Raw genomic sequence first — 4,415 nt, 5'->3', positions numbered from 1 at the left:
ACGCACTAAACGCTATACCCTACACACTAAACCCTACACGCTAAATCCTATTCACCTAGTGCCCTTAAATAGCCAACAAACAAACCCTAACACAAAACAGGTGTACCCAATTACCCAATAACCAAAACAAACGGAAAGGGAATCGAAGGCAGCTAATAGGCCGACGACGACGACCGCCGAGCACCGCCCGAAGAGGAGGAGGCACCATCTTCGGCGAGGTTCGTGACAAAACCCTACATACTATACCCTACACACTAAACCCTACACACTATAGCCTACATGCTTTACACTACACACTATACCCTTCAACCAAACCCTACACGCTAAACCCTATTCACTAAACCCTACACACTAAACCCTACACGCTAAACACTATTCAATAAACCCTATACAATAAACCATACACACTAAACCCTACACGCTAAACCCTATTCAATAAATCCTCACACTTTACCCTACACATAAAACCCTACTAGCTAAAACCTATTCACTAAACCCTACACCCCTAAACCTTACACGCTAAACCCTACTCACTAAACCCCCTAATCACTAAACCCTACAGACTAAACCTACTCACTACACCCTACAGGAAACCCTACACACTACACCCTATTCACACTATACCCTATTCACACTACATACCCTACACACTAAACCCTACACACTAAAAACCTATTCACTACACCCTACACACTAAACCCTACACACTATACCCTACAACCTAACCCTACACGCTAAACCCTACACACTACACCATACACACTACACCCTACTCACTAAACCCTATTCACTAAACCCTACAGACTAAACCCTACTCACTACACACTACAGACGAAACCCTACACACTAAACCCTATTCACTAAACCCTACACACTATACCCTACACACTACACATTAAACCCTATTCAATAAACCCTACATGCTAAACCCTACACACTATACCCTACACATTAAACCCTACACACTATACCCTACACTCTAAACCCTACACGATAAACCCTATTCATTACACCCTACACACTAAACCCTACGCACTATACCCTACACACTACACACTAAACCCTATTCACTACACCCTGCATGCTAAACCCTATTCACTAAACCCTACACGATAAACCCTATTCACTACACCCTACACACTAAACCCTACACACTATACCCTACACACTAAACCATACACGCTAAATCCTATTCACTACACCCTACACACTAAACCCTACACACTACACACTAAACCTTATTCACTAAACCCTACATGCAAAACCCTACACACTATACCCTACACATTAAACCTTACACACGAAACCCTACACATTATACCCTACACACAAAACCCTAAACGCTAAACCCTATTCACTAAACCCTACACACTAAACCCTACAGTCTAAACCCTACATGCTAAACCCTAGTCACTAATCCCTACACACTAAACCCTACACGCTAAACCCTATTCACTACACCCTACACACTAAACCCTACACACTATACCCTACAACCTAACCCTACACGCAAAACCCTACTCACTACACACTATACCCTACACACTATACCCTACAGTCTAAAAGCTACATGCTAAACCCTAGTCACTAAACCCTACACGCTAACCACCCTTAACCACTGCACCCTACACACTAAACCCTACACACTAAACCCTACACGCTAAACCTACCCTACAACCTAACCCTACACGCAAAACCTTACTCACTACACCATACATACTACACCCTACTCCTATTCACTAAACCCTATTCACTAAACCCTACTCACTACACCCTACAGACTAAACCCTACACACTAAACCCTACACCCTACACTCTACACACTAAACCCTTATTCACTAAACCCTACATGCTAAAACCCTACACACTACACATACCATACCCTACACATTAACCCTACACACTAAACCCTACCACCTAAACCCTATTCACTAAACGCTATACCCTACACACTAAACCCTACACGCTAAACCCTACATGCACTACACCCTAGACACTAAACCCTACACACTAAACCCTACACACTATACCCTACAACCTAACCCTACACGCAAAAACCCTACTCACTACACACTATACCCTACACACTATACCCTACAGTCTAAAAGCTACATGCTAAACCCTAGTCACTAATCCCTACACACTAAACCCTACACGCTAAACCCTATTCACTACACCCTACACACTAAACCCTACACACTATACCCTACAACCTAACCCTACACGCAAAACCTTACTCACTACACCATACATACTACACCCTACTCACTAAACCCTATTCACTAAACCCTACTCACTACACCCTACAGACTAAACCCTACACACTAAACCCTACACCCTACACACTAAACCCTATTCACTAAACCCTACACGCTAAACCCTATTCACTATACCCTACACACTAAACCCTATTCACAAAACCCTAAACCCTACACACTACACACTAAACCCTATTCACTAAACCCGACATGCTAAACCCTACACACTATACCATACACACTAAACCCTACACACTATACCCTACACACTAAACGCTATACCCTACACACTAAACCCTACACGCTAAACCCTACTCACTACACCCTACAGACTAAACCCTACACACTAAACCCTACACACTATACCCTACACACTACACACTAAACCCTATTCACTAAACCCTACATGCTAAACCCTACACACTATACCCTACACATTAAACCCTACACACTAAACCCTACACACTATACCCTACACTCTAAACTCTACACGCTAAACCCTATTCACCAAACCCTATTCACTACACCCTACACACTAAACCCTACTCACTACACCCTACACACTAAACCCTATTCACTACACCATACACACTAAACCCTACACACTAAACCCTACACACTAAACCCTACACACTAAACCCTACACACTGAACCCTACACACTAAACACTATACCCTGCTTCCCTGCATAGCTCTTTTCCAGGGCAGGCTTTCTGCCCCGACCACATTGAGTGTCAGCATATTTATTTTTGTGATATGGTGTGGTATACTGGAATACATTATGGGAACGCTGTGGTCTATCCAAACACATCTCTGCATCTCACACACACAGTCTGACCCTCTTCCTCCTCTTCCTCCTCCTCTTTGTCGCCCTCCTCCTCCTCCTCTTTGTCGCCCTCCTCCTCTTCCTCTTTGTCCTCCTCCTCTTTGTTCTCCTCCTCCTCTTAATCCTCCTCTTTGTCCTCCTCTTTGTTCTCCTCCTCCTCTTTGTCCCCCTCCTCCTCCTCCTTGTCCCCCTCCTCCTCCTCCTCCTCCTCTTTGTCCTCCTCCTCCTCTTCTTTGTCCACCTCCTCTTTGTCCTCCTCCTTCTCCTGTTTGTTCTCCTCCCTCCTCCTCTTCCTCCTCCTCCTCTTTGTCCCCCTCGTCCTCCTCCTCCTCTTTGTTCTCCTCCCTCCTCCTCCTCAATCTCCTCAGGATGTCTAAACCAAACTGATAATTATCCACACACACCCAACGTCATCCCTCACCACACACACACAACAGATGTCACATTGATGCCACACACACTCCATCTGCTTTATCACACACACACACACACTCACCACTGCATCTCTGAGGATGACAACACATAGCAGCAGCATTGGAAGGCCATAATATCACTCCTATCAACAGTGGAAGGCCATAATATCACTCCTATCAACAGTAGAAGGCCATAATATCACTACTATCAACACTGGAAGGCCATAATATCACTCCTATCAACAGTGGAAGGCCATAATATCACTCCTATCAACAGTAGAAGGCCATAATATCACTCCTATCAACAGTGGAAGGCCATAATATCACTCCTATCAACAGTGGAAGGCCATAATATCACTCCTATCAACAGGGGAAGGCCATAATAACACTCCTATCAACAGTGGAAGGCCATAATAACACTCTATCAACAGTGGAAGGCCATAATAACACTCCTATCAACAGTGGAAGGCCATAATAACACTCCTATCAACAGTGGAAGGCCATAATAACACTCCTATCAACAGTGGAAGGCCATAATAACACTCCTATCAACAGTGGAAGGCCATAATATCACTCCTATCAACAGTGGAAGGCCATAATATCACTCCTATCAACAGTGGAAGGCCATAATATCTCTCCTATCAACAGTGGAAGGCCATAATAATAACACTCCTATCAACAGTGGAAGGCCATAATATCACTCCTATCAACAGTGGAAGGCCATAATATCACTCCTATCAACAGTGGAAGGCCATAATCACTCCTATCAACAGTAGAAGGCCATAATATCACTCCTATTAACAGTGGAAGGCCATAATATCACTCCTATCAACAGTGGAAGGCCATAATATCACTCCTATCAACAGGGGAAGGCCATAATATCACTACTATCAACTGTGGAAGGCCATAATATCACTCC

The sequence above is a fragment of the Oncorhynchus masou genome, chromosome 28 (assembly GCF_036934945.1).
Source record: "Oncorhynchus masou masou isolate Uvic2021 chromosome 28, UVic_Omas_1.1, whole genome shotgun sequence".
NCBI classification, from domain to species: Eukaryota; Metazoa; Chordata; class Actinopteri; order Salmoniformes; family Salmonidae; genus Oncorhynchus; species Oncorhynchus masou.
Note: the sequence above shows the minus strand (reverse complement) of the source record.